The sequence below is a fragment of the Nanorana parkeri genome, unplaced genomic scaffold, assembly GCF_000935625.1.
Source record: "Nanorana parkeri isolate BGI_ZX_2015 unplaced genomic scaffold, ASM93562v1 scaffold3526, whole genome shotgun sequence".
Classification (NCBI taxonomy): Eukaryota; Metazoa; Chordata; class Amphibia; order Anura; family Dicroglossidae; genus Nanorana; species Nanorana parkeri.
In genome coordinates, this window is record NW_017309794.1 from 1 (window position 1) to 22,727 (window position 22,727).

General features: G+C 46.9%; 1 pseudogene; it reads left to right on the plus strand.

Moving 5' to 3' along the window:
* The first annotated feature begins 13,885 nt into the window (after positions 1 to 13,885).
* Positions 13,886 to 22,410, plus strand: LOC108803246 (annotated as a pseudogene).
* Positions 22,411 to 22,727: the final 317 nt, after the last annotated feature.

The following is a 22,727-nucleotide window of genomic DNA, read 5'->3' on the forward strand; positions in this document are numbered from 1 at the left end:
ACTCCAGGAGACCCATAGCGCTCACTATTCTAAAACTAAGAAGTAGATATATGCAAAAAGTTTAAAAAAAAAAACACTTAAAAAGTCGTTTAAACCACCTGTGTCACCCCGTGTGCTCCCGTCCGAAAATTCTGGGGCAGCCGCAAAGCATCTTGGGGCAGCCCCATGCGCAGTTCGGATTTTCGGCCGGGAGACGAGGAGAGACACAAGGTAAGTCTATGGACGGCGACGGCGTGCACCCGCATGCAGACACCGGGGGACAGGAAGTGCCAGCAAAGACAGAGGAGTCAGCGCTGGAGAGACAGATGAAAAGGACAGTAAGGAAGAAGAAGATCAGATTAAGAGACATCATTTAAAGGAGAACTATGGGGTTAAGTCTTTAGCTGACTGGCGGATAGGAGCGGGGAGGGGGGAATCCGTGACAGGATCGAGAGGTGAGCGAACGCCGGTATGTGTTCGCTCACCTCCCGATCTACTGAGCCGACCTGTGACAGTCTCATTGTCACAGGTCGGCTAGAACTATGAGGTGAGTGAAAAGCACTCACCTCATAGTTCTCCTTTAAGGTAAGTGCTGACATTAACATTGGCGGTGGGGGGAGGTTTGCCTTTAATGTCACTTTAATGCACCTACGCTATATGACACCACAATGCAGGCAAACGTGTGAATAGGCCCTTTGGTTAGCTACACAATTTTCGTTTGTTCTCTGCCCTAGGAACCCTGCTTGAAAAACTACAACCACAAAATCCTGACGCAGAGAACAAATGTATCAATATCAAAAACATTCTCATTATAGCTACCATGAATTTAAACATTTTGATACCAGATATTTAGGTAAGTCATAGGAGTCATATTTTTCTCATTGACATGTAAACAGCCGATCCCAGGAGGCACAGGTGCTGCGTGTGGATGCGCACAGCAGCCTGTTGTTCCCTATGGGAGGGCACGGCTGTATGATGTCATACGGACACCCGAACTGCACATCTATGCGGGTACAGGTGTCCGCACTTGGACGCAGACAGGATCCATCAGAAACGGATGACACCATACAGCCGCGTCCTCCCATAGAGGAGAACAGGCTGCTGCGCGCAATCACACAGCACCCGGGAACAACTGTTTGCTGCTGTGCACGCCACATGGACGTGTGCGCCCAGTGTGAATGAGGCCTAATAAACACATAATAGCCATACACACAGAACACACACAATACACATACAGTACACACAATACACACACGCAATACAGTACACATAATACACAGGCAATACAGGACACACAAAATACAGCACACACAGGACACGCAATACACACGCAATACAGGACACACAATGGACACGCAATACAGGACACACAATACATACGCAATACAGGACACACAATACACAAGCAATACAGGACACACGCAATACAGGACACACAATACACACAAAATACAGGACACACAATACACACGCAATACAGGACGCGCAATACAGGACGCGCAATACAGGATGCGCAATACAGGACGCGCAATACAGGACACGCAATACACACGAAATACAGGACACACAATGGACACACAAAATACAGGACACACAATACACACGAAATATAGGACACACACACAGCATCGCTATTCAGCCCGCTCATAGTTCAAGCAGCCAGGGGAGGAAGAGAGGAGAAGACTGAGACATGGAGAAGAATATCCCCCTCCCCACGCTACTCCCGGCCGGAATGTATAGGAGAAGCTGTGAGTGCAGGAGAGCTCCTCATACCTGCTGACAGCTTGCCTCCTCCGTCCTCCGGTCATATCGTCGCACTCCCGGCTTAGTCTCTGCCTGACCGCCCTCAGGTGCTCTGGCAGTGCCTGACTGCCTGCAGAGGGGCCAGTGCCATAACCCCGTTCTGGTCGCAGGCCCTCGGGCAAACCGGAACTTCCTCTGAGCTACGGGCACAGGCTGCCTGCAGAAAAGTTAAAGTGCCAGTGTCGGCACTGAGTGTCTTGTGTCCGGATGCACGCTGGTTGGGCACCCGTACACAACACTCCAAATCCGGACTGTCCGGGTAAAAACCGGACGGATGGCAACCCTAGTCCAGATCCAGACTATAGGTAATGCTGTTGCCAAATGTCATGTATCCTAGTGCCTTCTTACAGTATTTGGTGCTATGTTGACACCAGTGCAGTCTCTTGGGATAGGGTGGGTGGGGGAACATCACTGCATGCACTTTTGTTCTGATCTGGAACTGTCCAAAATACATGTACATGCACCTCAAACACATGCAAATACAACAGACCGCCCCTGAAAGCCCCTCCAGGTCAGAAGTAAATCAAAAACAACAAATCCAACACACCAGGAAGCATCTAAAATGCATCCCTGTAAATATAGGACCAAATCAACATGCACTAAATATGGAACTTAGAGGAAGAAATAACACCCACAAATTGGCGAATGAGGGGGGTGTCAATGGATTAGGGATGTCATGAGGGAAGCAAAATAAGTTGTGACAAATATGGCAAGAGATTGGTATGGAGGTTGGTATGGGCAGACTCTGGAATGGGTGTAATAACACGGATTCATTAAAGAGGATTAGGAACTAAAACATTGAACTAAAATGCATCCCAGACGCAAGAACAATGCACTACAGTTAAGAAACAGGCATGATTGTGTGTAGGCAAAAGAGAGAGAATTATCCATTCTAAATGAGACAATACTACTGCTAATACTACTATGGGGTCTATTCACTAAGCTGCCGAGGGCAGCCGAGTGAACAACCGACCCCAAGTGAAGTGAGCCGAACACTGTTTGGCTATTCACTTCAGGCTGGTACGGCTGATTTCAGCCGTACATCGACTTGCTTCATATGGCTTCGGGTCGGGCGAACATGCTCAGCATGTTTGGCCGACCCGAAGTGCAGAAGGAGTTCGACTCAGCCAATCCAATATGTGGATCGGCTGAGCCGACCCTCCGGCAGGCTACTCACTGCTGTTCGGTCTATTCTTATAGATGCCGAACAGCAGTAAGTGAATAGCCGAATGCCGCTGAGCAGGATTCGGCTCGACTGTTCTGCTCGGTCCCTCAGACCGAGCAGAACAGAAAGAGAGTTAAAAAAGTTTAAAAATAAGTAAATAGAAAACGATTGTGCGGAGCTAGCAGTGACAGCTAGCTCCGCCCAATAGTTTCCTATTGTCCGGCGGCTCTGCTGCCGTCAAAAAAAGTGACAGCTAGCACCGCCCAATAGTTTCCTATTGTCCGGTGGCTCTGCTGCCGTCAAAAAAACAAGAAAAAAAAACTCTCCCGGGCGCTCTGGGAGCCTCCCGCTCCCGGCCGCCCAGGAGAGAAACACTGCTGTGTCTTTTTTTTTCTTTATTCTGACACGGAGAATAGAAAAAAAAAAACAAAAAAACATTCCCATTGAAATACATTGCTACATTACTATTGGCTATTTCAATTTGCAATAGCCAATATAAACTAGCATTGTACCCTCCCTCTGCTGATGGACCTGATGGAGAACTGCAACAGAGGGCGGGTACAATGCTAGTTTACTATTGGCTATTGCAAATTGAAATAGCCAATAGTAATGTAGCAATGCATTTCAATGGAAAATGTATTTTATTTTTTTTTCTATACTGACATCGCTCGTGTCAGAATAAAGAAAAAAAACAAACAGCAGTGTTTCTCTCCTTGGCGGCCGGGAGCAAGAGACTCCCGGGGCGCCAGGGAGAGTTTGCTGTTTGGAGATCAGTGTCCCTGGTTAGCAGGTAACCAGGGACGCTGATAGGCTCGACTGAGCCGCTCAGCCACGTTCGGGAGCTGTACGGGCTATATTGAATAGCCCGTACAGGACCCCTTCGGTTCTACTGAACCGAAGGGGTCCTGGGGCCAAAGCTAGCCGAAGGATCGGCCGAAGCTACGGCCAGATCCTTCGGCAGCTTCGTGAATAGACCCCTATGTGCGTCTTACCAGGTTGCCAACCATCAGTGTCATCCTGACTCTCCACCCCCACAACGATTTCTCGGGTGATGATTGGCAACACCATCCGTTGGTATTCCCGCAGCCTGGCCACATCATTGGGTCGATAAACACCAGATCTGACGCATTGGTGTAACAACCGGGGGGGCTGGCCTCGGGCGTAAAGCTGAAGGGGGGGCCGGCCGAAAATGGCACTTTTGGCTAAATGCCGAAAGCGCCATTTTCCTGCCGTTTTGTCGGCGCAGCCGTGATTTCTTTCCTCCCCGCTGGGCGCTGCTCTGTGTCCCAGCGGGGAGGAGAGAAAGTGACAGCCGGCCGAGCGCTGCGGGGGGAGAGCGCCGTGAGTGGCCGGCTTCTCTCCTCCCACACCACTCATCTGCCTATCACAGTCCGGCAGAGCAGTGTGGGGGCGGCGACAACCCACGCTGTCACAGGAGGCTGAGCTCTCCTCCCTGCTCTGCTCGCTCAGCCTCTGGTGACAGCGTGTCAGAGAGGAGAGCGAGATCAAACACTCAGCAATCAATGATCACTGAGTGTTTGTAGATAATTGAAGATACGGTATGTCGACTATATCCTCAATTATGAATGGGAGTGATCTACATCTCCTCCTGTTCATTCATAATTGTAGTTATAGTAAACATACTATGTTATCAATGAACAGGAACACTCATAAAGGATTCCTGTTCATTGATAACAGGGGATACAGAAAAAGAGATTGAGGATTCTGTGTTCTCAATCTCTTTTTCTGTTTTAAAAGGGAAATATCAGGGGTCTGTTTAGATCCCTAATATTTCCCCAAAGCCCCTAAAAGTAAAGTAAAAAATAAAAATCTTTAATAAAAATGAATGAATAAAGAAAAATGAATTTAGTTAATAAAAAATAAATAAAAATAAAATATTTAAAAAATGTGAAAAAATTAAACAGCCGGCAATAGCTGTTTATGTACAAGCACTCCGGCTTCCTCGGGCTCCGCTGTCCCCCATGCAGGCCCAGGAACGGCATGGCGGCTCTCCCCTCTTCAATTGGAGAGAGTTTAGCAGGCTTCCAGCCGCTGATTTCTCCTCCGATCACTGGACCCGGAAGTGATGTGTATTACATCACTTCCGGTGTCACTGTGCACATTCTCTGGCTCTTAGAGCCAGAAGAAGCTAGTGAAGCAGATATCTCCTTCCTCAGCTTCTCTGGGGTCCCTAGGTGACATTAGACCTGTCATATTATATTTGCTATTACATAGTTGGCTTCATAGAGTTAAGTGTAAAAAATAAATAAATAAAAAAAGTCCCCTGCCCCCCACATGCACGCACATACAACGCAAACACGTGTCTGGTGCAACCAAGTGCAAAAAACGAATATTGTGCCACACATGTTATATATCGCCGCAAATGTCAGGAGTGAGAGCATTTTAGTGTATTTTATCCTAAAAATACCAGTTTGATAAACATTTGCACAAATACCATGCAACATACAAAATTGCAACTAGCATTTCTCCAATCATCTTCCAGGCCAGCAACCTGAGAGATGATTGGCTCCTCCTTCTACAGGAAACACAATTAAGAAAGCAGTTAAATACCCTCCCACCCCCTCATCCCTCAGTTTCTTTGTGTTTCCTACCATCCAGGAACCTTCGTCACGTTTATTTATTTTCCTGACAAGTCGGCCTTGTGGTTGCGGGTTCCCCCTCTGTGCAGCTCTGTGTTCAGGCTTTCTGCTGTGCCTGTTGCCTTGCTGTAGTTACAGGGGGGAACAGGTTTTCCCCCTGTTTACCAGGGCTTGGTTCCTCCATTTTGTACCCAGGGAGGAAGAATCCTGAAGCTCCCTGGCTGCTTTGCCCTGTCCCTGTTGCTCCAGAGGATCAGGGGTGTCTGCGCGCTGCGGCTGGCGGAATCCGAAGGTGGAATGCAAAAGGGGGCGTGCCGTGCGTTCCGGGACTCCAGCGGTGACGTCAGTTCCGGCGGCCGCTGCTGTCCTCACTTCCACTGCGTGCCTCTCTGCAGTTACACGCCAGAACACCGCTCTTAGCCTAGCAGTCTACCCGGGACAGATTGAGGGAGAGAAAGTCGCCGCTGCTCCAATGGAGGAAGAGGGCAAGCCGGCTGCTGTATCCAGATCCAAGGGTGGGGTGAGTGACTCTGATTGCCCTGACTGGTGCGGTGTTTAGGTGGAGCGCTAGGGGGGATTTCTTTGTTAGGCATTTTTAACTGGAAGTTTTTTTGTATTGCCTAGGATCCTCCTCCCTCTGAGAAAGTGGCACCCCTGGGTTCTGTTCCACCTGTTGCCCCAGCCGCCAAACAAAATAGAAAGTGCTGCGGTAACTGTAATATTAAGCTCCCTCCTGGCTATGCTAAGCCCTTCTGTGATTCCTGAATGCAAAAATTCTTAGCTGCTGAATCTTCTACCTTAATGAAGGGTTTCTTTGATTCAATGAGAACTGAAATGCTGGCAATTATGCAGTCCTTTCAGCATGTCATTTCTGGAATGGTACCTGCTGCTTCTGCTCCCCCTGGAGTTCCGGAGATGTCTGGTTTGTCAGGATTGCCGTTTAAATCTGTATTTTTGCCTAGGGTTGTGGATAAAGAGGCAGAGAGGAAAGACTCGGCTTCAGCTTCCGATTCAGAAAGCTCATTGGAGGAAGGTGAGACCTTGGGGGAAGGGGAAGATTCCCGACCCTCGAGGCATCTGTTTCCGCAAGAGGATATGGATTTCTTATTGCAAGCCATATATGCTATGGAGTAGATCCCAGACCCACCTAAAACTGTGTCAGTTCAAGATGGTAGAGATACAGGGTAGGTGTTTTCTGGGCTCGGATAAATTCTGCCACACGAGCTATCTGGCTTAAATCTTGGGAGGGGGATATTACCTTGAAGTCTAGGCTTTGTTCTCTCCCGTTTGAAGGAGGTTTATTGTTTGGTTCTGGCCTTGATGAGGTTTTGACCAGATACTCTGAAAAGGGGAAAAAGTTCCCGGAGAGAAAGAAAAGAGTGCGTAATAGATGTTTTTTTCGTCCTTCACAGGAGCAAAAGAAGCAGACCAATAAACCTCAGTTTCAAAAGCGAGGCTGGCCCTTTAAAAAAACAAGCCCAAAGGGGGATTGTTGTTTTCAGCTCCTGAGGCCACAAACAAGGAATCCAAGTGACGGCATCACCAAAATGGGAGGGAGGCTTTCCCTTTGTTTCTCGTTGGGAGGAAATTTCAAACAGTCAATTTTTGTTATAAATCTCATGAAGGGAGGTTATCACTTGGAATTTCTAGCTCAGCCTCCCCAGACATTTTATTTGACCACTTTGCCGAAAGACCGTGTAAGAGCTCAAGCATTGATAGAGTGTGTACAACACCTAGCCTCACAGAATGTAATTATTACGGTTCCACAGGGACAGTAGTTTCTAGGGTTTTATTCCCATGTGTTCCTGGTACCAAAACCATCAGGCAAGTTCAGGATGATCTTAAATTTGAAGAAGTTGAATCAGCTCCTGATTTTCAAGCATTATTAGAATGGAGAGTATTTATTCGGTTCGGAGAATTTTCCAAAAATCAACATTTATGATCACCCTGGACTGCGTAGCTACACATACCCATCTGTCTAGACCGGGGCTCAAAATTTCCACTCGCCTGCTCGCATTTGGCAAGTAAAAATAAAGTAGGGCGAGTGGAAATTTGGGTCTCCGAAGAACCGGTCCATGGACCAACTCCGGCCCGCGAGCCGGTACTATGTGGTCCGCAGCCAACTGCCATGTCAGGCACACGGTCGCAGACTGCGTACCTGACTTGCGGGAGCAACTCCACGGTCTGCATTTGTGTCGGATGCAGACCGCAGAGCAGCAGTTATGGACATTCGCTTGGTTAAACACACAAATCCATGCTGCGCTAAAGTGCGCCAAAGTATGCCAAACACAAAGAATTTCCCCGTGCTTAAAAGCATGTGTATTACGCTCTTTTGTGCAAGGACCGGAGGTACCTCTGTAGAGTCAAGATGCTTTCATCGTGGAGATTCTTTTCCAAGAGCGCGTTTGTCTCTCACTACAGCAGCTTTTATTATCTCTCAACAAAAGAGTCAAACAGGAAGTGATGTCAAACAGGAAGTGATGTCAAACAGGAAGTGATAACAGATGAGCAGAACATGACTCATCCTTGCCACATGTATGCACAGCCGCCATCTTTTTTTAAGACCCACAAACACAATCTCCCATACACACTGGAGCGAACTTTATCCAGCACTGCTCAGTGAGCAATGCCCAATAAAGTTACTATGATTCCTATGAATGGAAGCTTATCTGCAGGGACAATGCCAAACTATCTCCAGCGCGCTGATCAGATGCATCAGAAATACGAACGCACGTTCCTTTCAAAAAGGCAGATATGTATCTTAAATAATATGTCCTCAAAGCTAGTGCATCCACGCCAAGCCAATAAATCCGCACTGCGCAGGGGCCCTAGCTGGCGTCCATACACTCGCTAAGAAAACACTTCTCCGCCACGCATAAGATATCTACTCCAATGGTTTACCCCCAGTGCTGATTTAATCCGGGTCACGCTCCAATCGAGCGTGACGCAGCAAGCCTGACACGTGTCGTGTGGAAACAAGTTATATTGTGAATAATAAATAAATAAAATCTGGTTGAAAAATGTGTAAACGGGTGATTTATTCCATCTGGCAATCAAAAATTAGAAAATAAAAATATGAATAAAACATGGAATAAAAACTATTTGTATGGCCAGTCAAAAGCTACAAGCCAAAGTGCACAAAATTCTTATAAAAACACATCTACTGATATAAAAGGTGAATAAAATATAGTGTATATAGAGGTGTATGATCGGGGATTATGAGCAGCAAGATACTATTTTCCTCCGAGCAGCATTGGAAGTCAAGTGTCTTTTACTTATAGTTCTATTGATGAGTCCGCAGAGGGAAAAATTCTTCAATAATAGTCTCTCTGCCCTCTCCTGCCGTCAGGCTGCACTTCCTCTCATCGGCGGTGTTTGGACAGCCTCCAGTATGGATGGAGAACCCTCCGGAGAGATCCGCCAGGAAACGAGGGGGGGACCGACCATAGAAGAAAAAACAGGATTTAAGTGCAGATGCAAGATCCTTTATTTAAAAAGTTTAAAAATTATTGCACTTACAAACTTCCGTTGGTAAAACAGCATATGCAACCTGTGTAGAACCTCTTCCCATGGTGTCAGCGAGGAAACGGAGCACTCCCTTTACGCGTTTCGTCCTGAAGACTTTTTCAAAAGGGTACTGTTTCCTATCTGACACCGGAACTTATATAGCCCGAATAATCTAGTTACAACTTCTTTTCACTGATTGACATATAATCCTCTACCTTGCTGGCCAGTTTACCACAAATCAGTACAGCTTTTTTCAATAAGTGTGGTAATTGACCTGGAACAGTTCTCAATCAGTGTTCCAACATCTCCTTGGGATATATACATATAGATACATTATTAGAAAACAAATGTATTATAAAGATAGATACATTATTAGAAAAGGTAAATACATTATTAAAAAAGTACATTATTAAAAAAGATTATTAAAAAAAAAAAGGTACATTATTTAAAAAGGTACATTATTAAGAAAGCTCATTGATATACAATGTATAGACATTAAAAGCACTATGAGAGCGTTATAAGAGAGAGAGTGTGCACATTATTACATGTGAATCCGGTGTAAATCCGAGAGAGGCATACAGATGGATCCCGGCAAGATAGATTGCATCCAAAAATGGCCCAGACCCCCTAACCAAAAGGCATTACAAAGATTCCTGGGCTTCGCAAATTTCTATCGCAAGTTCATAAAGAATTTCTCACTAATCGTCAAACCTATAACCCAACTGACTAGTATCCACGCAAAATACAATTGGAACACTAAGACACAGGAGGCTTTCGAGACCCTGAAAACCTGGTTTACCACTGCACCCATTCTACGACTACCAGATCCCCAATTGCAATACATCTTAGAGGTCGATGCCTCCCACCTGGCTCTTGGGGGCTATCTGATCCCAAAAATCGTCCATTGATGGACCACTCCACCCAGTTGCCTTCCATTCTCGATCCCTCACTCCGGCAGAAATCAATTACCCAGTAGGGGAGAAGGAGTTACTGGCAATAAAAACCGCCCTGGAGACGTGGAGACATCTACTCAAAGGTACCTCAATACCCTTCATAGTGTACTCAGACCATCAAAACCTCCAATACATTCAGCGCAGCAAAACGCTCTCTTCCCGACAGATACGATGGGCTCTCTTCTTCGACAGATTCCATTTTATCATTACCTACCGGCCTGGCTCGAAGAATGGGAAGGCAGATTCTCTATCTCTCCTGGAAGAACCCCAATGCTCATCATGCCCGAGTACCCAAATCATCCCTCAGCAAAAGATCCTATGTACCGTCTTGACCCTTAAAGATGAATTACAGCAGGCCATAGCCTCAGAAAACCCCCCACTGGAGTTACAGGGGGATGAAGAATGTTTGCTTTACAGAGAGAACCGGCTGTACGTCCCAACTTCTCTGCACCATAGAATTCTCCGGCTTGCTCATGACGCTCCACTGGCAGGGCACCCCGGCATCACTAGAACTCTAAATCTCCTACGCCGTCACTTCTGGGGGCCAAAGATGGAGGAGACAGTGCGGGAGTATGTAAATTCCTGCAAGACTTTTGCCCGCTCAAAACATGAATCCCGGCCACCTTTCTGTCTCCTCACAAGCCTCCCTATACCCGATAAACCATGGGAGGCCATTTCACTGGACTTCATCGTCGAGTTACCCCGCTCAGGGGGTTTCAACACGATCCTTGTCGCAGTCGACTTCCTTACTAAAATGTCTAACTTCATACCGCTCACGAAACTACCTACCTCCAAAGACACTTCCGAGATCTTGACACAGCATGTTTTCAAACTCCATGGAATCCCTTCCAGGATTGTGTCAGATCGAGGATCACAATTTGTGTCCAAATTCTGGAAAGCTCTCTGCCTCAGTCTCCGGATTGATCATCGCTTATCGACCGCCTACCATCCTCAAACAAACGGGCAGACTGAGCGTGTAAACCGCTGTCTGGAGCAGTACCTCCGCTGTTACTGCACCCACCTACAGAATAACTGCCATTAATTACTTCCCCTAGCGGAGTTTGCATATAACAACAATACCAGTTCCACCATGGGTTGTTCGCCTTTCTATACTAATTATGGATTCCATCTCTCCTTCATCCCTCAAGAGATTCCTACGAACAACCCGGCTGCTGAGTATGTATTATGACCTGCGTAGGAGAGTTCCGCCTTCGTACAAGAACGGAGATATGGTGTGGTTGTCCACCAGACATCTCAACCTACGAACGCCTTTGCGCAAATTGAGTGGATTGTTCATTGGTACTTTCCCCATCCACTCCCTGATCAACCCGGCGGCAGTGAGGCTGGTGCTGCCGTCGAACCTACGTATTCATCCAACCTTTCACGTTTCCCTCATCAAGCCCTACCGTCCCAACACCTTCCCCGGCCGAACTCCGGTTCCGTTGCCGTTGGTTGAGGTTGACGGCCAAGAGGAGTACAAAGTCGGACAGATCTTGGACTCCCATCTGTGTAAGAACTGGTTGCAGTATCTAATCCGATGGAAGAACTACGGTCCTCAGGACGACTTCTGGGAGCCCGCCTCCGAGGTTCATGCTCCACGACTTGTCCGACTGTTTCACTATCGCAATTCTGACAAGTCTGGTCCCTTGGCCCCCAGGAGGGGTCCCTCGGGGGGGGGGGGGTCCTGTAATGTTCTTACCTCTCCACCGGTCTCGATCAGCTCCGTCGGAGTTCGGGTGACGTCACGAACTGCGACGTCACCCGGCTCCTCCTCTTTTCCCTACTTAAACCACCTGAGCCATTTGCCTGGTGTTCGTGCTAGGAGCCTGACGCCAGGCAAATACCTCCGCGGCTGAACCTCCCCAGTATCCTTATTGGGCCGGACAGAGGCCCTCCGTTCTCTCCTCTATTGGGCTGGACGAGTGTCCCTCCGCTTCCACCTCTGTTGGGCCAGACAGTGCCCCTCTTCTCTAGTGAGACCAGCCTCTCCAGTAGGCCTGCCCACTTCCAGCCTCTCTCCTGAGATATGACCTCTCAGAGAACCCCTTCTCATTGAAGACCAGCAATTCTCTTCCAACACCACTGGGTGGCAGCAGAGCACCTCGGACTGCCTAAAACTGCAAGTATCAAGTTAAATACCTCCAGCTGTTTGCAAATATAACTGTGACTCTGCTAACTGCCTAACCCCATTTTCTCCCACTTCAACCCTGTCTATCTTCACCTAATAAAGCACTAAGCATCGTAAATAGAATCTTGTCTGCATATAATTGTATCAGGTTGTGTTTGCTAAGGACTATGTAAAAGGAAACCAATCTTTTCCTACTAAACCAAAGCTGTGATCCCCTAAAGCCGCACCTGAGCGTTAAAGTTGGTTACCAGAAAAATATACAGTGAAGTCTGGAGAGTTTTTTCCTCATGGTGTAGACTCAAGAATGTTGCTTCACCCTCGGTTCCCATCGTATTGGATTTTTTACAGGAAGGCCTGCATAAATAATTGGCTGCCAGTACTCTGAAAGTCCAATTTTGGCCCTTTCTGTATTTTTGGATTCAAAATTATTAGAGGATCCTTTGGTGAAACGATTTCTGATTGCGGCAGAACGTACTTGTCCATTGAAGGATAAGGCGTTCCCTCCTGTGGGATTTGTCCCTGGTATTAGGTGGCCTGTCTAAGCCCCCCTTTGAGCCAATGGAAGAAGTCTCTATCAATCTCTGAAGATGGCTTTTCTTTTGGCTGTTACGTCAGCTAGAAGAATTGGGGACCTCCAGGCTATTTCTATCAAAGAGCATTATTTGCTCATACTGCCAGATAGGGTAATTCTTAAGCCAGATCCTCTATACTTACCAATGGTGTCATCCCAATACCATCGATCTCAGGAGATTATTCTCCCTTGTTTTTTGTGATGCCCCTAAGTATCCAATAGAACAAGTTTATCGTACCTTAGATGTCAGGAGGTGTTTGATTAAATATTTGGAAAAGTCTAGATCTTTCAGAAGGTCCAGCCATCTTTTTGTCTTATTTTCTGGTCCCAGGGAAGGTCTACAAGCTTCTAAGGCCTCCTTGGCCAGATGGATTAGGGAGGTGATAGTATATATTTATCGTTCGGGAAGGCCAGGAAGTTCCTACCTCTGTTAAGGCGCATTCTACTAGATCTCTAGCGACATCTTTGGCAGAGAAAGCTGGGGCATCGGTGGACCAGATTTGCTGTCTGATCGTGACAGAAAACATTATCGTGTTGAAGTGTTGTCGCAACAGGACCTCACTTTTGGCCGAAAAGTGCTACAAGCAGTGGTCCCGTCCTGAGGTAGGCTTGCTGGAGTGTGCTTGATTAACCTCTCAGGTTGCTGGCCTGGCCTTTTCCCACCCTGGTATTTGGTTATGCATCTAGTTGTTAATAGGTGTGTATTTTTTCCCCTCGAGGACTGGTGGAGGTAGTATACTTTTATCTCAACTGAGGGACGAGGGGGTGGGAGGGTATTTAACTGCTTTCTTAATTGTGTTTCCTGTAGAAGGAGGAGCCAATCATCTCTCAGGTTGCTGTCCTGGAAGATTCATAGAAATCCTGTTATCGGTAAGTTATAACAAAACATTGTATTATTCTACAGGGCCTCTGCTTTCAGAAAATATATAATTGTTTGTGGGTTTAAAGCTGTTTTCTAGCCAGAAATTTTGATTTTATCATGTGTGTGCAAATAGTAAGAAATTGCTCAAGCAGCAAGTGGTTAAAAAGTGAACCATTAATTATTCCTAAATAAAATGTAGTTCAGTTATCCAAAATGAAATGTATGTGGATAGGATTAGGTGAAAGAAATCCACCATTTGGGTGGGCTGTGAGATATGCAAATTGGTTGTTGGAGTGTAAAGTCGGACTGTGGGCGAGATGTGGAATAATCATGGTGGTTTTGATGGTGGCTATGGTGGCGGTATAGGTGGTGGAGAGTATATGCAAACAGAGCACACCATACATGCTGCACAGCTTATCTGAAACTCTCTATGGTGGGCTCTGCAGGGGTCTCAGGTGAGCTGGTTGGGGCTGCATCTCCCTCCCAGCTCCTCTTACCTGCTCCTGCTGCTGGTGCCTGGCCTCCTCTGCCGCCGGACTGGCTGGAAGTGACGTGATCCCCCCTACCTCCATGCACTCGTCTGCGTCGCTGTCAGACTAGTATGGTGATGACGAATGTTTTTGAACCCGAGTGCCCAACTGCGACACAAAATCAATATATTTATCTCAAAGTGCCAACTCTGAAAATAACTTTAGTATTGCGTTGCAGTTCGGGCGCTCGGGTTTAAAAAATGTTCAGCATCATCACTGCCTCAGACAAAATAGGGAAACACACACATTCAAATATTTATACACTCATTAACCACTTGCTGCCCGGAGCAATTTCTTACAGTTGCACACACATTATTATTAGTATTATTATAATACAGGATGTATATAGCGCCAACAGTTTGCGCAGCGCTTTACAATATAGGGCAGACATTACAATCACAATACAATTCAACACATGATCAAATCTGAATTTTTGGGTAAAAAACAGCTTCGGATCCCCAAACAATGATATATTTTCTGAAAGCAGAGGTCCTGTAGAATAAAAAGATACTAGTTGCAATTTTTTATGTCGCACGGTATTTGCGCAAATGATTATCACACCAGTATTTTTAGGATAAAATACACTAAAATTAAATTTAGTGCACAGAATCAGAATATAATGGCTAATTTTTTGGTACAATATAAAAGACGGGGCCACGCCAGGCAAATCGATACTAAACATGTCAAGCATCCATGAAACCGCCAAAAACTACAATAACCCAAATTTTCATAAGCGACGCTTTAAATGCTTTTACGGCTCATCAGTTTAGTGCTATCAGTGAATGATGGGCCGAGAATTATTGCTCTCACTCCGACGCTCGTGACGATACATAACATGTCTGGCGTAATTTTTGTTTTTGCATGTAGGCGCATCCGACCCGGGTTTGTGTTGTATGTGTGCATGTGGGGAAAGGGGAAACTTTAAAAAAAAAAAATTTGCATTTTACTTTTTTTTTTGTTACTTTAATTTTTACCTTTTTTTACACTCAGCTTTATTGCTATAACATAGCAGGCTAAAAAGCCCCTTATGTAATAGCACATATAATGTGACAGGTCCGCTTCATGGAGACGTCAGGGGTTTTGCTTCACCAGCTTCTTCTTCTGGCTCTAAGGGGTTGTCCACACCACTTGCAGTGCGTCCTGGCCCGCAATCACATTGCGGCCAGCTCAATTTTTGCCGGGTAGGAGGGAGAGTAGCGGGCCATTAAAGTGATGGGCGCCATAGCCACGCCCTCCGGCCACAATGCGATCGCCCACACGGGATCGCAGGGCACATTGTGCCTGCGTCCCGATGCGGTCAAAATAGTGCTTGCAGCATTTTGACCGCACCACACCGGAACGCACTGCAGGCAGAATGTGCCCTGCGATCCTGTGCAGGAGATCAAATTGACGCCAGTCACTTCAATGGCCCGCCACGCCCCCTCCTGCCCGGCACAAAAGTGAGCTGGCTGGAACGCCCCCTCCTGCCCGGCACAAAAGTGAGCTGGCTGGAGCCGGCTGAAACGCACTGTAAGTGGTCTGAACAGGCCCTAAGAGCCAGAGACTGTGTACAGTGACACCGGAAGTGATGTAATGCACATCACTTCCAGGTCCAGTGATCGGAGGAGAACCTCCACGCGCGGCCTCACACGAGGGGCAGATGAGCCCAGGAAGCTGACGGTGGCACCGGCGGCCGTGGAGGAGGGGGGCACAGCTCCGCACCGTACAAGCGATACAGACGCCAGATCGCTTGTATTTAAAGAGCAATCATCAGCTGTTTAACACGGTACAAGAACATGGCTTCAGGAGCAGCCGTGTTCTTGGTATAACCACTTCCAGTGGATGACGCACAATTACGTGAACCCACGGGAAGTGGTTAAAAAAAAAAACACATGTGTAATATAACACACATATCACACACACTCATTGAAAAACACACACAGCTTCATTAAAAAAAATTTAAAAAATCACACATTCATTAAAACACACACAATAAAAACACACACACATATTAACAATTAAAATAGTTATTTTAAAAACGTCCCCCTCTCCTGCTTACCTGTTTTGCAGGAAGGGGGGCTGCATCCCTGGGCTTCAGTGGAGAATCAGTGTCATCTGCACTCTGGCTGAGCAGACATACTAATCGATCCCTGCCTGTTAGCAGAGGCACCACCAGGGAGCGATCAGTATGATCTGCACCGCACTTGACGACCAGGGAATGATTTTCATTCAATATATTGCCTGTTCGGCAATATATTAAATTATATGTGGGCACTTGCCAGGTTTAAAGATGGCCGCTGCTACTCGCGGCAGCCATCTTTAAAAACAAATGTACAGTGGAGAGACCCCCTGGGGACACCGGAGGAGGCATCCCAGGTGAGGGTCTGGAGCGTGCGGGCCCCGGCCTCCTCCGGTGCTGCGGGGGGCCCGGCCACATCCTGGCCTGTCACTTGAACGGCCGATACTCATGTAAGGTGCCCGGGCCGGGCCTCTAAGGCTGGCCGGGCCCCTTACATCAATATCGGCCGTACCCCCCTGACGGCGGCCCTGGGTGGAGGGTATATGCAATCACCAGAAGGCTTTGGGTCCCATGCACTTACACAGGGAGGAAAAAAGCTAGGTCCAGGACACAGCAGAATTTCCCTGTAGTTTCTAAGCTGCTCTCTGCCACCCAAAGTGATGAACTCTTTAAGATAGAAGAAGTGGAATTGTCTCAAGTTACAATAGTTGGCATAGTGAGACATGCAGAAAAATCACCAACCAACATCTTATATAAAGTAGATGACATGACTTCAGCACCCATGGATGTCAGACAATGGGTGGATACTGATGAAGCAAGCTGTGAAAATGTAGTTGTGCCTGCTGGAAGTTACGTGAAAGTGTCAGGTCAGCTTCATCCATTCAGAATAAGAAGAGTTTAGTTGCTTTTAAGATTGCTCCTATTGAAGACATGAACGAGTTTGTGTCACACATGTTAGAAGTTGCTTATTCTCATATGAGTCTCAATGCTCAGCCTGGAGGTGGTGGGTCTTCTGTGGCACCCAATACACCTGGTTGTGTGGGCATGGACACAGGTAGTAGTTTCATTGGAGGAAACGATATGTATACAAATGACTGACACCCCATCAGAGCCAGATTTAAAATCTTTTAGCTGTAAGGGCTGGTTCACACCATAAACACTGCGTTCCAGAGTGGTCAGCCTCTGGAATAGGGCTGCAGCTAACGATTATTTTCAAAATCGATTATACAGCAATGAATGCAGAATGATTCTGGCTATAGAGGACTACAAATCCCAGCAATAATACATAATACAGCACAATACAGAATACCAACAGCTATAGAGGAATACAACAAATCCCAGCAATAGTACATTATAGCTGGCGGTATTCTGCATTGCGCTGTATAATGCAGTTACTGGGATTTGTTGTATTTCTATATAGCTGGTGGTATTCCACGTGCATTGCGTCGCTGTATAATGTATTATTGCCGGCTGGGAGTTGTTGTATTGCTCTATAGCTGGTGGTATTTTTTTTAAGCAAGTATATCTTTATTGTTTTGTATAAAACATACAATGACTTAAAAGATCAGCGGGTATCACAAAGTGGTGTACAGCCGTACAGTCCAAGTAAACATGCCAGCTATACATTCAATATAGTTTCATTAATATCTCGAACATGTTACCCGGATGACAAAATCAGTGGCCGCTTAATACTATTAACACAAGGAATAATTGGAAGCGTCAAAAAGTACTATAAAAACATTATATTCAATAAAAGTATGAGGAGAAAAGGAAAAAAATATGTCATGGGAGAATAAGAGAGAGAATGAGTAGGGTAGATATATACTAAGTTTCGCTTGTGGAATAGATGCAAAGCAAATCTAACAGTATTTCCAGGAAGGAATTCACTAGGATAGGGGACATGAAAGGGGGGACACCCAAAATGGGAGAGCTGGCTTTTCGATTGTATTGGGAGACGAAGGTGGGAATTGATAAAATTATATATTTGGCCATATTGGCCATATATTATATATTTGTGCTTGGGAGATATGTGGTGTGTCTCTATAAGATCCGGTAGTGATTTGCAGCGGCCTTGGGAGGTTAAGAGATCTTGTATCGTTTTGAGGCCCCGGTCGTGCCAAACATGAAAAATGGGGGAGGACAGTCCAATGGGGAATATAGGGGAAGAGGTGAGGGGCATAACGGGGTCGTCATTCCTGGAAGGCTGTATCATTTTATAATTTCCATGTTATGACTGTGTCTCTGAGTAGGATATTCTGTTTTATAAAGGGTGGTAGTTTTGGAATGGGGGTATGTAGTATTCCAGCCAGTGACCATGGATGGACCAAGTGTTGTTCCAATTCAGTCTTTGAGTAATATGCTGTATTATGTGTCCAATCTCTTGCATGTCGGAATAGACAAGCCAGATTGTAGAGCCGGAGATCAGGAACATTAGCCCCCAAGCTAGATCTAGGTTTTTGGAGTATGCGTAAGGCAATCCTCGGTTTCTTCCCTCTCCATATGAACTTATTAAAAGTCTTATTGAGCATTTGTACGTCCCTATGCTTGAGCAGAAGAGGCAGAGCCTAAAGAGGATAAAGAAGGCATGGAAAACTGATCATCTGAATCAGATGACATCTGCCCAACATCGATAACGGGAGAGATAGCGAGGAGTGCCGCTCATGTAGTATTTTACATACAACTGGCGTGAAATTTAGTTGGTATAATTCAGTGGTAGGGTCGGGTCACTGATTCCAACAAAAGTTTGTAAAATTCGGAGCACAACCCGTCAGGTCCTGGTGCCTTGGCTCGAGGGGACGATTTGATTACATGCTGTAGTTCTTGTGCCGTGATTTCAGCATTTAGGTGTAAGAGCTCCGATTCCGATAAAGAGGGCAAACTAACCGAATGTAAGTAAGTACCTCCACCATTAGGGTCCGGGGGAATCGTACCATATAAGGACTTGAGAAGGTAGAGGTATAAGGTAGAGAAAATATCAGAAACAGTTTCGGAGTCTGTGTGAACCTTGCCCTTGTCGTCTGAAAGACGGATTATGTGGGATGGGGGTTGTGTCCCCCGAGCCAAGTTAGCCAGCAACCTGCCGGATTTGTTGCCAAATTTAAATAGGTCAAAGTCCTTATAGGAGCGTATTTGGGTCTCATATTGCAATAGCCATTGATCACAGTTTTGTTTGGCCCATAGCCATACATCTTTATTCCCATCAGAGGGGAGAGTTTTATAGGTCGTATAGGCTAGTCTGGCTGTGTTGCAAGCCTCAGTCTATTTTTTGAGGGTTCATTTTTTTTACGGGAAGAGGAAAAAGCCAGGATCCTACCGCGTAACACAGGCTTAGCAGTTTCCCAATACAAAATGGGGTCATTATCATGTTGTGCATTACAATGGGCCTATTCCTGCTACCAAAGTGTCAGATGCTGTTGGAAGGTGTCATCATGTATAAGGTACGAGGGGAAACGCCATGACCTCGGCGAGGTTGGAACATTCAGTCTGTGCAGATAAAGGGATACCGGGGAGTGGTCAGATATAACCATATTCTCTATAGTAACGGAATTTATTTTCATAAGTAAATTGGGCGCTAGGAGAAGGTCTATACGTGACATGACTCCACGAGCATGGGAAAAGTGCATGAAATCCCATTCCAATGGGTGTAAATGTCTCCAGGTGTCTTCCAGACCACTGCTATTAAGAAAGGAGCTGAGCGGTTTGTCTCGGCAGGATGAAGCAGAAGATGAAGTGGAGGAGTTGGTGTGGGTCAGTCCAGATCTATCTTCCAAGGGAGAGGGTACAGCATTGAAGTCACCTCCGACAATGTGATATGTAGAAGTAGTAGGTCAGTTGAGCTTTAAGAGTATAGAGGTATAAAAAGATTTGTTATCAACGTTGGGGCCATATAAGTTCCATATATCCATAATGTCAGAGCCAATCTGTACGGAGGAGCAGGACCATCTACCTTCCAAAGGGTCAAAGTCAAGAGATATCAGGGGACAAGGCAGTGATTTGCGGATGAGGGTAATCACTCCAGCAGTTCGGCCTTTCGATGGGGCTCCGATTGCTGTGCCTACCCACGATCGTTGGAGTCGGGTGATGTCTTATGAAGATAGATGAGTCTCTTGGAGAAGAGCTACATCTACTTTAAGCTAATTGAGGTATCTGAGAACCTGGTTACGCTTATTGGGGGACCGTAGTCCTTTCACGTTCCACGTGATAATTTTCAAGGTGGATCCTGTGACGACATGGTGATCAGTTTATAAGTTAAATGTGTATTGGTGTTGAGTTATGTTTGAGTGCGTTATGCTGTGTGACCTGGTTATGGAAAGACTATCAGCACCATCCCTCGTTATCTCCCATTGTACTCTGAGGGAACTCAGAACAATGACATTCTGGCCAAGCTCCTGCTATGGCTGTCTGGAGTTCGTTAGCAGGTGGACACCTGTGGTGTTGAGCAGACCGATAAGAAGAGCTGGCAACAGGGCAGAGTGCTGCTATCCTCTGCCCCGCACCCATAGCCCCCCTGAAGCTCATGGGAGAGATGGCGGTCAACCCCATTTCCTCATCACCAGCTTCAGACGTGGGGGATCTTATAGATTTTAATGTGGAGGAACCGCTGCCCCATCCACTCCCAGCTGAAGGGCTGGCAACAGGGTTCCAAGAAGAGAAGGCAGACAGTTTATCTCCCCAGCGGCTGAGTGAGTTGCAAGGAGAAGAGGTAGCTGACCTCTCTCCCCAACAGCAGAGTGAGTTCCAGGGAGCTGGGGCAGGTAGCCCCTCTCCCCAACAGCAGGCCGATGCAGTGGAACTACTAGACCCAGCAGGAGATCTGGCATCAGAGCAGAGCGCTGTTGACCTCTGCCCACCACCGGCAACACCTCTGAAGCTCCAGGGAGCCATGGGGCAGGTAGCCCCTCTCCCCAACAGCAGGCCGATGCAGTGGAACTACTAGACCCAGCAGGAGATCTGGCATCAGAGCAGAGTGCTGTTGACCTCTGCCCACCACCGGCAACACCTCTGAAGCGCCAGGGAGCCAGGGAGGCAGGCAGCCCCTCTCCCCAACAGCAGGCTGATGCAGAGGAACTACTGATCCCAGCTGAAGGGCTGGCAACAGAGTGCCACGGAGAAGAGGTAGTCAACCTCTCTCCCCAGTGGCAGATGAGCAATCCGGGAGAGGAGGTGGTCGACCCTCCCCAGCAACAAATTGGGATACAGGAAGAGGAGGTGGTCGTCCTTCCTCCCCAGCAGCAGAGGCAGGATGTCCTTTGGACGGAATATGTGGACTTATGCGGCACGACAATTGCAGGTCCAGACCATTTGGGGGACTGGGACCTAATTGGACTACCTTTGGTGGGGAAGAAATGCCACGGAACCCACCGTGACCTGGGCTCCTGGAGAGGGTTGGCGGCCAGCCTCCTTCCCAGCGACTATGGACCTAGTATTATGGAGACCCCCCTTGTTTGTTTGAACCGGGTGTCCGGGGCCAATGGACGGCTGTTGCGGAGGAGCCTGGCTCCACAGACGTCCAATTTCACAATCCAATACCGGCCTGGGAAACAGAATGCCAATGGACTATCTCGCCAAGTGGAGCTGTATGGGTGACTGACATCATGGACATCCCCAAGTGGACCCGTAGAGGGTCTCACCGGGTCTGCCATCTTTTACCTTGGGGGAGCTATGTGACGACATGGTGATCAGTTTATAAGTTAAATGTGTATTGGTGTTGAGTTATGTTTGAGTGCGTTATGCTGTGTGACCTGGTTATGGAAAGACTATCAGCACCATCCCTCGTTATCTCCCATTGTACTCTGAGGGAGCTCAGAACAATGACATTCTGGCCAAGCTACTGCTATGGCTGTCTGGAGTTCGTTAGCAGGTGGACACCTGTGGTGTTGAGCAGACCGATTGTCTGGGAGGGGAGGGTGGATGTGATGGGATTATATTCTGATCTCATCACTTGCTGTATAAAAGTTTGTGCAGTTGCTCAATAAAGCAGAGTTTGTTTCACCTACACTCAAGCCTTGGCTAGTGACTGGGGAAACTGGGAGCTAAGGATCTTCAGGTTCCAATATCTCCTGAGCAAGGAAGAAAACAGCGGCGGACATACTCATCCTGAGTACGGGGGTCCGTCACAGATCCCATTGAAGAATCGGGAACAGTAGAGAGTGCAAGAGATGTAGAAAACTTGTGGGAGGAGAGGCGCTTGTGGATGTCCCAGAGCACCACACGCAACACAGAGGGTGAATTCCTTCTTGTAATAGTGGAGGTTCAGCAGCTGGTTTTCCATGTAGAGGAGCGGGAGCTCCTGGGTCTGTGTCTGAGTGTCTGAGCTCTCTGTGGGTGGAATATAAGACATTGGAACATACATTTTTGTAAAAAGCATACATAGCAGGTAGAAAAATAGGTAACAATAAGAGAGAAAAAAACCCCCAACATCAACAAAAACTAGAACTGTAATTCCTGTAAGCGACTTCCTTTTTTCCCGAAGATGGGTGTTGCTCAGTAGCAAAAGGTAGAGCATGAGAGTCTGGAACACCAGATCTCCCTCTAACATCAAGAGCACAATTGTGTAAGTTACGCTCCGTCTCAAGTATAATTACCAGAAGATTATGGTAAACACAGAGTGGGCATAGCCCAGAAAATCTT